The sequence below is a fragment of the Protopterus annectens genome, chromosome 4.part0, assembly GCF_019279795.1.
Source record: "Protopterus annectens isolate FY-2018-M chromosome 4.part0, PAN1.0, whole genome shotgun sequence".
NCBI lineage: Eukaryota > Metazoa > Chordata > Ceratodontiformes > Protopteridae > Protopterus > Protopterus annectens.
This window is the reverse complement of record NC_056733.1, coordinates 153,778,296-153,792,418: the sequence shown is the minus strand read 5'-3', so window position 1 is coordinate 153,792,418 and position 14,123 is coordinate 153,778,296. Positions and strand designations below refer to the sequence as shown.

The following is a 14,123-nucleotide window of genomic DNA, read 5'->3' as shown; positions in this document are numbered from 1 at the left end:
TGTAGAACTTGCCTCATGTTTACTGAAAACCAATTAATTCTCAAACAAACTGACATGGTATATTTATACAATGCCACCGGAGGCAAAAATCTCACATAAAAGAACTAATAGGTTGTCAGTAGTACATACACTGCACCTATCACACACAATTCAAAGCAGACATATTGACCCACATATGCTGAGGCACTTAAATATAACCTTCCTAAATCACAAAGACCTGCTAGACAAAAGTACACATAACAAATACCCTCAGCAGCCCCAAATGCACTCTTTCAAACAACACCAACATCACCACATAGAGCTACATCTCATGGAGTCTCTACCTCTAAGACCATAAGGCAAGCCACCACACACTCCAACATTCTGGTCATTGGAGACTCCATTGTGAGGCACACTGTTGTCCCTCTCACTAGGCCGAGTAAGAAGAAAGTCATGGTCAGTTGCTTATCAGGGGCTAAGCTCCACCACATTACGCACGCACTCAGGTCATTGGACCGCAATATGACTCAGTCATAGTCGATGTGAAAGTAAATGATCTGAGATGTACCTCCTTAGACTATATGAAAAGAGACATCATGGAGCTCTTGGGTTATGTGTCTCAGGCTGGTGTGAGCCTAGCACTGAGCAGCATTTTACCTTCTCCAAGGATGATGCCACAATACGAACAAAAGATGATTGACTAATAATTGGTGTCATTCTAAGGAGGTGCAATATTTGTCAGCATGGAAGGAGATGGTCAACAGACCATGCTGCTTTGCCAGTGATGGTCTGGACCTCTCCCCTCAAGGCTTTTGAATATTTGCTAAAACATTGTCTTCCCCCATAGTGCCTTTTTTAGGTAATGCCAAACTGAAAGTACTTCTGACATAGCAAATCAAAACCAAGAACATCTAAAGGTATTATTGCACAATGCTAGGAGTCTAAACAAAAAAAACTCCCCTCCCTAGAAGAGCTGTTCACCCTAGAGAGTGCTGACATCAGTGTGGTCACTGAGACATGGTTTAAAACCACAGACAGCACACCAACAGTGCAAGGTTATAATGCCTTCCACACTTAGACCAGCTACTTCACAGGCAGGGACTAAAGGTAGAGGTGTCTCTATTTACACCAAAAATAATTGTACTTCAAGGCTGGTCAAACAGGACAATGTACTTGAGCTGCTCCATATTCAAATCACCATAGGCAAAATCCAATACCACTTCCCCGCACACCAAAGGTCCCCCTTTATGACACAGGAAACGCATACCATATATTTAAACTTATTAGAGACATTAACCATCCAACCCAATACCATATTTATGGATGACTTTAATTACTTCACTCTTAACTGGGAATCCTATAAGCACCAAATGTACAGGCACAGGGATTCCTGGATTTTGTAAACACAAACTCCCTGGACAGATAGTCAATATACCAACCAGGCATGCAACCATATTGGATCTGGTCCTCCCTAACATGGTAGAGTGCTGCACACCCCCTACTGTAATGTCTTCCCTGGTAAGGTCAGAACACAACTTGGTCTACTTTGAAGTAAAAGTAAAATCTGGACCCCCCAGCTAAACCTGGAATATTCAGGAACTACTCTAAGGTTAACCTCCTGCTAATAAGTGATAACTTGGCAAAATTTCAAGCCCCCATAAACCCAGAGAACACTGCTGCATATGCAGAACTGGTCACAGAAACCCTATACAAGCATGTTAATAGCTGCATAGAGGCAGCTATACCCACCAGGAAGAAGTACAGAACTAACTCAGAAAACAAGCCACACTGGTGGAATCACAAAATCAATCGGCTGTATAACAGGAGGAAGAAAATCATGGGAAAAATAAGGAGGTTCAGCACCCAGCAGGATAAAAGCACTCTCATCAAACTAAACATCTCAGAGGACAAATAAAGTCCATCAAAGCCAAATTTAAAGGTATATTTGGCCTTCCAGGCAAAGGACAACCACAAAGCATCCTTTAACTATGTCTGAAACCTCAAAGGCAATACACAGTTGTGTGCAGAGCTCATTGAAAATGGAGCCACCTATACTGAGCCAGAATATATAGCTAACCTCCTGGCTGATAATGTCACCTCCAACTTTACTATTACTAGGGAACAAGTCCTTAATGCTCTATCTAAGACCAAGAACATTGCATCAATGGGCCCAGACAATATCCCAGGATGGTTTCTAAATAGCATGAAACATGATCTATCAGGGCTTCTGGAATTAATATTTAAGTGTAGCCTTCAAACAAGCTTCATGCCTCATGATTGGAGAACAGCAACAGTCATCCCTCTGCACAAAGGTAGGCCATCTACAGACCCTGGAAACTACAGACCCATTAGTCTCACTAGTCCTATATGTAAAGCCATGACAAAGATTATCATGGAAATGATCAACAGAGATATAGTAAACCTCCACCGAACCCAGTTTGGTTTTGTCAAGGGCAGATCATGCCTACTCAACCTGGTGGACTTCTTTGAGAAGGTAATCAAAGCATTGGATGAGGGAAAAATGGTTCACACTGCCTACCTTGACCTGGCCAAGGCATTTGACACAAGAGCCCACTCAGGCATTGCTGACAAACTGAAGAGATTGGGTACAAACTTGTATGTCACCTGGTAAATAGCCAACTGGCTCACAGATAGGGCCCAGGATGTTAGAACTGGTGAGTCTACCTCTACAAAGCGGCCAGGCACAAGTGGGCTCCCTCACGGATCAGTCCTTCGACTGCTCCTTTTTGGCATTTACTTCTCTGAAGTCAAGGCCAATGTCAGTGGTGTCTGGCTGACTAAAGTTGCAGATGATTGCAAATTAGAAACTGTCATTGAATCCCACCCTGACACAGATGTTCTCCAGGAGGGGCTAACAGACAGACAACTGGTGTCAGAGCCATGGTCTAAAATTAAATGCCAAGAAATGCATAATAGTATCCTTTGGGAAGTCATCCACCCCTGGTAATTATCATACTGACAACACACCTCTTATTGCCGACCTAGCAGTCAGGGACTTAGGGACACACAGATTGTAATCTAGCCTTTGTCCATCACATGTCTACAGTAGTGAGGAAATCATTCTATGTTGTGCAACTTATAAACAAAGGTATGGCATCTAAATCTAAGAAAGTCATTGTTGCACTGTATTCAGCATTCATCAGACGTGTCATTGAGTACAACGCCCCCTTTGGTATGTCCCTAAGCTGGCATATCCAACAATTTGAATGTCTACACAGGTTCCTCATGAAAAGAATACAGGGCTTAAGTAAAATGTCGTATGCAGACTGCCTCAAGGCCCTAGCCCTATATTCTGTCTCCTACAGGCTTTTGAGGGGAGATCTATGCCTGGGATACAGGGCATTATCAGACTCCACTCTGATGGACCTCTTGCATATCCACAAAACAAACAGCACCAGACGATATCCCAGGATGCCTTCTACCCATTCTAAAAACTTAAACCTTGCCTGTGATATAAATAAGACCTGCTGGAGAGATAGGTATTTATCCTAGAGACTACCCCATCTATGGAACAGGCTCCTCATCCATGTGAAGCAGAGTTCCTCCCTAACTCAAGTTAAGTGCAACTTGGACAACTGGATGTGGATCAGGAAGTTCATCCCTGGTTTGCTCATGTGTCTCTAATGGACACAGGCAACCTGTAAATGGTTCATCTCCCAGGCCACCTGCTTGTAAATGTTTCATCTCCCAAACCCCTGCTTATACTTAGCAAGGGTGTCAGAACTTGTCAGAGATTTGGGATGCATGACTAGGCTTAAAAATACCCTTGTGGTCATTAGCCCAGTAAACAGCTATGAACCTATAATAATTTGCATCTGTAAATGTTTTTTTCTGTCATTGATAACTGCTGTATTTTCCAAAGATTCTTTACTTCTCAATCTAATAACATTTTGTTCTGCTCTGTTAACTGTGTGTTACTTGGCATTTCTGCTATATGTAGTTTTTTGCCTGGTATATATTTTACTTCCAGGTGATAACTTCTACACATTAAGCAACATCTTCCATAAGAGGCACCTTGTGCAAAGACTTTCTGAATGTGTTTCACAAACATTTCTGTTTGTCTCTTCTTGTACATATTTGTCATAAATATAATTATTTATTTATATTTGTTAACCATGGCAGATCACTGCAGACTCAGAGTGGTGCACTGTCTAAGTGACTTGCATAGTCACACAGTTAAGCAATGCAGGCTAAGGGAATATATTATATCCATACGCTACCGCTAATAATTATTTCCCCATTTGGATATATCTCTTGTGTACATTTGTAAATGTTGATCCGTAAGCATCCGGGCTGTTTTGTTTCATATAGCTCTTGTAACATTCTGAGTTGCACACACGTGCAACTCAGTTGACTTTTTTATATCACAGTATTTTAGCAGAGGCTTTTCTGTTTCTACTTTTTTTGTTGAGAATTTCAAACTTATTTCTATATTTGTAGCCTTTATATCAGGATAAATCCAGCCCCAACAGCTTTCTGATTGGGGAGTTATGCATGTTACAAGTTGATACACCACTCCTGCAAAATGTCTTTAATTCATGTTCATCTTCTGTTATTAGATATTATTGATATTGCACTGGAATAGAGGATCTGAATTGCCTGGACATATTAAAACCTTGTTATGTTTAATTCTTGTGGCTGCTAAAAAAAAACAATTACTAGAAAATGGAAATCGGAATCTAAACAAACTATGTTTGAAGTAGTGGATATAGTAAGAGAGAAATCTTTTAGACCTAACTTTTTCATCTGAGATGTTCTACAGTCTATATGCAGACAACTTGAAATTGGGTAAACTGATTACACGTGTTACAGGTAAGACATGTCTGCAAAATAACTTGACTAAATTGACCATTTGGGAACAGGAAAATAATATGCTGATAAATACATCAAAAACTAAGCATATGAGATTTGGTAGACATGAACTGAAAGGTGAATATTTAATACAGCACACAGTGATTGAAACTGTAGACTCATCTAAGAACCTGGGTATATGGGTAGATTCAGCTATGAGTTTTTTTAATCATATCAACCAATTGGTTAACGATAGTTATAGAATTATAGGGTGTATAAAAAGATTTATAAAGTCTAGGAAATCAAAAATAATGAAGTCATTGTTTGTTAGTTATATTAGACCCAAACTTGGGTATGGAATAACAATATGGAAACCTTATAAGAAAACAAGCATGAGTAAACTGGAAAGAATACAGTGGAAATATACTAAGGGCATCCATGGATGTGAAAATTTCAGTTATTATGAAATACTAAAATATCCGAACTTGCACAGTGTATCATAAAGATATTTAAGAGGAGATCTTATTTAGGTATATATGGTGTTTATAGACATCTACCCCTGGGAATGTTTGGAATTATCAAAAAGTGCTAGAGAATCATCAGACAACCTATGTAGGAGATTCTATAGGAATGAGAAGTGCACTAACTGGTTCTCTGACAGAGTAGCTGATGCATGGAACAGACTACCAAATTACATTAAAACAAGTACTAGTTTAGATATTTTTAAGAACAGCCTGGACACTTATTATGGGAACACGTGTTTTGGTATATTGGCAAGCAAGAAGGACATTATTGCCTGTGCTTAAAATATATGTATATATGTATGTATGTAAGAGCTGGAAATGGGATCTTTAGAAAAGGGTAGAAGCAAATTACATAGAAAAATGGAAAGTGCAGGAACAATACATGCGGAATAATGTTTTGGAGGAGGAGGAGTGAGATCTGAGGGAAGGCAGGAATTGAGCAATGTATGTAATGTTGGATTCATAATTGTATAAAAGAATTTATGTAACGTATATTGTTTGCAAATGTGAACATGGTTTATTTTTAATGCAGATCTATGTTTGTAACTATAAAAATGGTTTGTTTTCTTTTGTATAAATGCATGCTTGCCAATGCCTGTTAATTCAATAAAGGTGTTAAAAAGAGTAGTATGGGAAACAAAGAAAGAGAACACCCCCACCTCATACCCATACATTGAACTATGAAGTGTCCTCTTCTGAAGGGTGACCAATAACAATGACAGATTCTGAAACAGTTAGTAATAATGCCATTTGGAATGCTAGTAACAAAGCAAAAGCATAACTACATTTTATTTAAGAATGCATAAGAAAAAAATAGAATTTGGCTCGATTTTACTTTTGTAGTATTATGAAGGACATGGGAAACATTTGTGCAGCTTGCCTGCACCTAGTCCATTGTTTTCAGAGCCCTTCAATACCCTTATCTTTTGTGGCTGTCACATTTGAGAGATTAGTGATGGTGATTGTTGATCTACTTGGAAAATCAAGTAAGGGCCATCAGTGTCTATGATGGTCATCCCTGATTATTTAGCATTTTCTAAGGGAGTACCACATGAAGAGTTTATGTAAATTCCATAGCAAGAGAACTAACACGGCTTTTTCTGCCGTCATTATTCCCCATGAAATTCTTATTGCTGAACGCATCTCATTCATATCCAAAGTAATGCATGAACTTTGTTGATTTGTTAAAGTGAAACAGCTAAGGTTATTTGTGTATCACCATCAGACAGATGGGCTAGTTGTGGGCTGTAATAAAACTTCAAAGTTTCTATTACAAAATTCTGTAGAACTGGATCAGAGAAGTATCCACTACTTTTCATATCTTCTTTGTGCTATAATGTAAGTACCCAGGTCTTTATCTGTATTCACACAATTTGAATTGGTATAATCAGACATCCCAGAGGCTTACTAGATGTAGCAGAAGAAACATGGGAGGAGGAAGGTATCCCCTAAGGTTAAGCATTACAATGCCTGTAGTAAAAGACCATGCAGAAAGAATACAGGACACAAAGCATAAAAAAATGCTCAGCTAAATAATTCAAACCAGGGGACAAAGTACTTGTGTTAATACCCAGAAATGAAAATAAGTTCTTTGCAAAGTGACAAGGACCTTTTAAAGTTGATGAAAAAGTAAGTGAAGTGAATTATAATGTGGGGAAACCAGAAGAAAAGGAAACAAAAACAGATATACAGCACAACTTTTCTGAATCCTTACATAGAAACTGAAGTTTGTATATTAAGTATGTTTGCAGAGGAAATTAATGCTCCATAGAATGTTCTGAAATCAGAATAGATGATATACCACTAGCATCTCAGAAACAAAAGGAAGAAAGGGATATGTCCTCAGGAGTAGTATTTTCAGAGTTGTCTGGCACAAGCTTTTTATTCCAGCATAGCATAGAAACTCTATTTGCTGAGGAAGTTGAAGTGAAACTGAACTGTACTGCACTGCGTACTAGAATCTCAAAGTCAAGGAGTTAAGCAAGTAGTACTCAAGCAATGCTTAAACACGAGGTGTTTGAAGAATCACAAAGTTAGTAGAATTAGCCCCGTTGCATTGGTCCCCAAGCCTGATGGGTCTGTAAGCTTTTGCAACAGCTTTAAAAAAATAAATAAATAAATAAATGGATTATTTAAATCTGATTCACACTCCATGCTCTGACTGGATGAACTGACTGAATAATTGGATAGGATTAGGTTTCTGCACACTTTGGATATAACCACAGACTACTGGAAAGTTCCATCAGCCTTAGATAAGAAAAACAAATGGCATTTTCCATAACTGGTGGGCTCTCGAATTGCAGAGTCCTGCCTTTGGGTCTCCACAGAGCACTCACAACATTCCAAAGTGTGATGGACAAAATATGCAGCAGCCTACCTGGCTGATGCAGCAATATATTCTGAAGACAGGATAAGCCATTTCCCTAATGTTCAAGCCATTTTAAATTCCCTGTCCGAGCCAAGGTTGACTGCTAATGTTGTCAAGTGCAAGTTAGATATGGCAGAAATCTGTTATTTGGGTTATATGACAAGATGAGAGATGGTGAAACCTCAGGCAAAGACGACTGAAGTAGTACAAAGCTTGCCCACACCAGCAATTAAAATACAGGTTAAAACTTTTTTTTAGGCCTGGCTAGCTATTATTAAAATGTATTTCTAATTTTGCTTGTGTTCTGATTGATGTGATAATGGTTAAGGCTCCCTTTAGTGGACAGTTGAAGCAGAGCATGCGTTTAGGCAGCTAAAATATATGATGTATTTAGAAGCAATGCTGATAGCTTCGGACTTTTCCAAGCAATTCTTAATGGATAGAGATGTCTCTGTGGCAGACATGGTCACTGTTTTGCTCCATACTATAGATGGGAATGAACTTTCCATGTGCTATATAAGGGTAAAACTCAGCACTGTTGAGAAATATTATTTGGCTTTAGGGAGATAATGCATTACATTGAAATGGATCATCATCACTGTAAAATACTATTTACTTGGGGTGTTTGTGCTAATCACTGACCATAGGTCTCTATTATGACTGTTATGGTCAGAAAGATTGTAACCCAAAATTGTATGCATAGGCTTTGATCCTGAAGCCTTATAATTTTCCAAGCCAGCATTGTCCATATGGGAGTCACATAAATGCAAATGGAATGGTATGACTCAAGGTCAAATCCCATTCAGTGGGTCTAGAACCAGTAGTTGTACAACTTGGGGAGGATCATGTGGCATTGTGATTTTTGAGTCAGGAAGACACATTGCTTGTGTTAGTGCTTTATCTGCCAATTATACTAGAGGCTGTGTTAAATGCAGAATTCCTGAGAAATGGAAAACAGGCAGTCAAACTACAGAGAGGCTCACCATGACAATTCCAAGCAGGTGCCTCGGATATCATGGCCACTATCACTGGAGGACATAAGGTTCCTGATATCAGGAGGACATAGGGTTCCTGACATCAGGAGGACATAGGGTTCCTAACATTAGGAGGTCATACGGTTCCTGACATCATCTTCTAAAGAGGGTTCTGAAGAGAAATCTATAGAGAGCTACATTTCAAGGATGACGGTAGTTTGGAAGATGTCCATGAAAACTGGTAAAAGAACAGGGGCTGTTGTTTTACAAAGAAGAACTAATGGGAGTAGCTTTGCCTGCAGGCTGAAATAAAAGGTCTAAAAAGACCTGATATTTTTATGCATTTTGTTTGCTTGCCATCCATGAGGAACATGGTATGTACTCTGGAATAATTGCTGAACTAAACATTGGAAAAGAACCCAGCACTGCAGAAATGACGGTTTCTTTTATGTTACCCTGCATTTTGTGTTTTGTTTTTAACTAAAACTCCATCTGAAGCCTAACGTGCTGGTTTAAAGTGCTGTTTTTATTAATGCAAGCAATTCTAGATGCCAGTTGTAGTGGCTAGACTCAACCACAGTGGGATCTGCTTATGAACAGTCAGTCATAGTCTAATTAAAGCTGATTTATGGATTGCCAGGAGTGCAGGACTTGGTCCCTGAATGGCCCATGTTAAATCCACTCCTGAGGTTTGTTGAGGTTGGTTTCACTGGATTGTGATGGACAGTATGGGAGTCAGATTATTAAGAACGGATTTATATGGCTTGTAAAGGCTCCAGGGCCATTAGCCTAGTACACAGCTATGAACCTATATACATTTATGCACTGATATTTAGATAGCTAGATATGTGTGCTTTGTTGCAGAGACATATATAGGTTAAAAATCTTAACAGTTTCTTCATAAAGTTGCATTTTTTTTTACACGGCACCATATTTTTTCATAACTGAAATGCCAGCAGAATCTCTCTTCTGGTGGTGTAGCCAATCGCTGTCCTAAAAGTGTACAACACATGTTGAACAACATTGATTGAGAACATCTTGGCAGATCTGGATCACGTTATGTTTCTTGTATTTTTCACCCTTGCTTAGTCCCCGAGGCCAGAATGTTCAAACCAAACTCTTGTGCCTTGTAGTCTGAAAGTATAAATCTGAATAACTACCGGCAAAGACATTTCATGTTACTTTTCTGTAAAGCAAATGTCTCACTTAAGCAAATGTTCTTGAATACTAAATTAACAAAACATTTAAATATTGTGCTCAACTGCTGCTAAACTTGACTTGACATCTAAGTGCCATGCATATTCAATGGAAAAAACGTGAGTATTACTTCAGTTAGACTTCCATTGTTTTATACAAAACTAGCAAATGTAACATATTAATGCCTTCATTCCTATTCATGTGTTTATTTACATTTGATAAAAACAAATTGTCAGCTGAAAGTCCAGTTTTCAATATAGTCACAGGGAGAAAAATTCACAGAGTAGTTCGTTTTCAATATGATAGACTGATTGTAGATATATTTGTACATTGCACACTATCACATTGAAAATAGAGGAAGCAAGACAATTTGGACGAATAATATGGAACATAATGAGATAAGTTATTCAGAATGATTGAGCACAATAAACCACAAACTGGTGCTAATGAAGTACACATAAAGGGAAGTCTACCCTGGTACAATGTTGCAATGTATTTCTACGACCAAAAAACTCCAATGAGATCACTATAGCCTTGCTCCAGTCAGCCCTTGTATGGTATACCATATCACTGAACTCTATATCTATGCTCTTAAAACTTAAAATGTTTTGTTTCTGCCTGATTTTTTATGGGCAGTTTATTCTGTGAATTTCTTAACTCTAAAGTGAAAAGAATTTGCTCCTAGTTTTGTATGTATTACCCCTAACTTAACCATATTAGTGTCGTCTATAGTAACTTTTCAATGGATAACAAAATTCTGCCCCAACTTACTGCATATCTTCTCATTTTGTAGACATTTGTATACCCTTATCAAATCACATCAATGTGTCCTGTAAAACACAGAGCCTAGTTTCATCTATTTCAGTCTCTCCTGACAGCTGTTATCCCTCATGCCTTGGATTATCCAGCTGATAAATATTTGTACCTTTTCTAATTTACTTATTTGTAAGTTAGAATCTATATAAAACCAAATTCCATACTCTGTTATAGGTCTTATTATGACTTTATATATTATCAGTGACTTCTCATCTCTAATGGACATCACCACAAATGTAGTACACATAGCAGCATGGCATGATTTCAAGACCTTTATATGGCCAGAAAACTGCAAATTGTTGTCATTAAAAATTCCAAGGACTTAATGTTGCTAACAAACTCCAAAAATTTCCCCATAAATTCAATATGTATATGTAATATTTGTTTTGACAAAATGTTTAACTTAGCTTTAGTGAACTGAATGAAAATTCAATTACTCTGAGCCAATTTACATAATTTGCAATTCCTTATGATCTCCCATGAATTTAAGTATCCTTGCTATTTGGCATCATCCGCAACGTTTTCTACCTAATGTTTTGACTGTAGGGGAAAACTTGCCATAAAAACATGAAATAAGAAGTGTCCCCAAAAAGATCCCAAAGGAACCCCCTTAATGATTATTTCCTTGGATTTTACTCCACGAATACTATGGTCTTCCTATTATCCAACCATTTAGCAATCCACCTATCCAAATACTTGTCAAACAGTTAAAAAACATTTGTGTTTCTGTTATGTGGCTTCTGAATGCCCATGGCTTTTCACTTTTTTACTTTTTAAGTCTTTAATGATGCATTTTGGCCAATAAAGCCAGCCTCCACCAGCTGTAGACCTTTACCCTTTGTTTTGAATGTTTGGGATATTTTGCAGGTACCTTAATATTTATGGACGTCAGGCTTGGCCTAAAGTTCTGTGTGCCCAAGATATAGACAAACAGTCCACTTATGCTGTACTACAAGCTCAGAAAAAGGGAAAACGTAGCATGTCTGCATCTAATGGGGTTTGACTGAAATGTGTAAATGAAGAAAGGCTTGATGGTGAGTATGCATGGAAGGAAAAAATAATGCAAAAAAAATCTACAGTAGGGTTCCCAGTACAGATCACAAGGAATGTCTTCATTAGTAGACATGATAAGAGATACGTTAGAGTTATAACTTGTAACTAGCAGTCTGTTAGTCAAATAATCACAGAATCACCTAGTGGCATTGGAGTCGAGACTAACAGTGATTGAAATTTCCAGGAGTTTGGAGTGGCAAACAGTATATAATATCTCTGAATGATTATGTTATTCAGTACCTACAGGGTTGCTATTGTTTAGATGAGATGAATGTATTCATTTGTATCAAGAAGTACTGTATCAGACTCATAGCTATACTGGAAGCCATATTGGCAGTCTGAGAAAATGTTTTAGTTTATTAAATCCTGAATGACAAAATGTACTTCACGAGAACTTTAGAAAGAATGGATAGTAGGGGAAATTGTCCTATATCTGTTCATTGAAGTTAATGATCCACCTTTATAAAGAGGTGTAAGTGCATTTTTTTTATGCTGGGAATTTGACCTTCCTTACTAAATGATTTATGAATATGGAGATTGGGGGAGGGAGTTGATTTTCTGGAGATTTTCAAGAATTTCCATGTACATATTTCTTTAGAAATGTGAACACAAGCAGTGGTTGCTGTTTTCAGGGTAATGCAATGGATACAAGATCAGAAAGAATACTAGAGGAATGTATTAGTATTGTTGTTTAACTGGAATTATGAAAGTGCTGAGAAGAGCAGATATCGTTTCAGTACCCTTAGGGACAGGGGACAAAACTATTGATCAGAATGAAAAGCTGTTCAGTGCTGATCTACATTTTCCTGCTATTCTTGGCAAATTGTTGCTGCTTGACTCTAGCAGTAAGATCTTTGCTATTAAGAATCGTATATTTTATTCTATTCTATTCCTGGTTTCTTCTTTGATAAGGTCTGCTTTGAATTTAGAAGTGTGATATGTGATCCACGATGATTACCTGTGGACATCATTGATTGTAGATTAGGTGTAATCTGTGGCATAGTAGCACTATCATATTTTTTCCATAAAGGGTCATTTTGTTTTTACAAAAATAGAACTGAAATTTGAAACTCTGTCGTCAAGTGTCAGATGTTGACCTGTCTGCAGAAGTAATAGCTGAGTTAAAAGGGACTATAATAGATTCTTCATGTTTTTAGAACAGCCACATTTAACGGATTGATTTATTTATACTTTATTGATGGGGTAAGTCCTGCTAGGCCAATGGCCTCTTTTTTTGGGGCGGGGGGGGGGGGTATGGTAACATTCATTCTGACTAGGGGAAATTTGGCCAGGACACTAGGAAACTTTCTTTATTCTTTTTTATAAGTGCTGTGGGATCCTTTCTACCTACCTGAGCTACCAGCTACTCAGGCAGATGGATTTTAGTGTTGTTCCATAAAAGGAAAATGAGAAGGCTTTTGCTTCACGTATAGTATCAGCCATAACTCTGACAGAGCCATATTTACGGTTGATGAAACAAGAATCCAATCTGATGTGTTCTCTTTGTTGGATATCCTGCCTGTCTAAGTAGTAAAGCTGATGATGTGAGTGAGACCATAATGGTGACTGTCAGAATGACAGCAAATATTGGAGTATACTTTTGTGTCATAGTTGAACTCACTCATTATTATTAGGACAGAGCAGGTGTTCATATGTAGCCAATACAGAGATGAAATAGTGCTTGGTTCAGTGTATATAAGAACAATAAAAAACAGGGACAGGCAATGGGCTCTTCGGGTAATACCATTGTTATTATTTGTGGTTATTTAATGGGGCTTTTCTTTGAAAAGTGCATTTACCTGCTTGTAAGACAGGATACAACAAGTTGCCAGAAAATGATGGCCAAACCAGCAGCACCTTTATGATTTCTGTCACCTCTTCTAATGCTGTTGGCTATTAGAGATGGACCTTTTTCAGTATCATTTAATTTGAGGTATGTCTCGTGTACATTTACATCCGCTGGACTGTAGACATGAATCCAGGTATTAAATGCACAAAGTGAGGTGAAGTCTTAAAACAGGAGACCGAAGTAAGTGTGTAGTTAGTCCTTCTGCTGTACAAGCTGTTCCTTCCATCCATGTCACTTCCTGCCCTCCATATTCTTGTCCCGTTTATTTCAATTTATTTTTTTTTCACTCTCTGGGTTTTGACCCTTTGTCTAACCTTCCTGCTTCTTTCCTTTCCTGCTTCATCCCCTCCCATGTTTGCATGGCAATGTGATTCCTTATATACAGGTAACAAACCTCCATCTCCTAAGATTTATCCCTCTTAAGCATATCATAGTTTCCACTTGCTTAGTCCTAAATGTTCTGCTTCACTGTGTGCCTGGTAACATTCATGCATACAGATCTAAGCCTTGCAACCATTCCACAAAATCTCTCAGGGTGTATGTATAAGCTG

The 14,123-nt window shown here is 38.1% G+C and overlaps 1 protein-coding gene across 1 annotated transcript in view; it reads left to right on the top strand.

Annotated features, from left to right (window-relative positions):
* Nucleotides 1-14,123, top strand: part of DNAH9 (dynein axonemal heavy chain 9) — a 3,419,770-nt gene that overhangs the window by 1,725,131 nt on the left and 1,680,516 nt on the right. The gene's annotated exons all lie outside the window — the stretch shown is intronic.